The sequence below is a fragment of the Eimeria mitis genome, genomic scaffold (genome assembly GCF_000499745.2).
Source record: "Eimeria mitis Houghton genomic scaffold, Emh_scaff2301, whole genome shotgun sequence".
Lineage (NCBI taxonomy): Eukaryota > Apicomplexa > Conoidasida > Eucoccidiorida > Eimeriidae > Eimeria > Eimeria mitis.
Window position 1 is genome coordinate 6,539 of NW_013570632.1, and position 382 is coordinate 6,920.

Sequence of the window (382 nt, forward strand, 5' to 3'; positions counted from 1 at the left end):
AGCTGCATATACACCTCAACTAATTAAATAAATTTAATTTATTTATTTAATGTATTTTATTTATTTTATTTATTTTATTTATTTTATTTATTTTATTTATCTCTTTTAGTGTTTACTCATAAACACCCCAACCAGCAGAAAAAAGTATTAAAATATTTATTATTTTTATTTTATTTATTTATTTTGTTTTATTTTATTTATTTTGTTTTATTTTATTTTATTTATTTTGTTTTATTCGTTTTATTTATTTTATTTTATTTTATTTTATTTATTTTATTTTATTTTATTTATTTTATCTTTGATTTAAACTCAGCATCTCGTACTAGGGGCAATATACATATATATATATATATATATATATATATATATATATATATATATA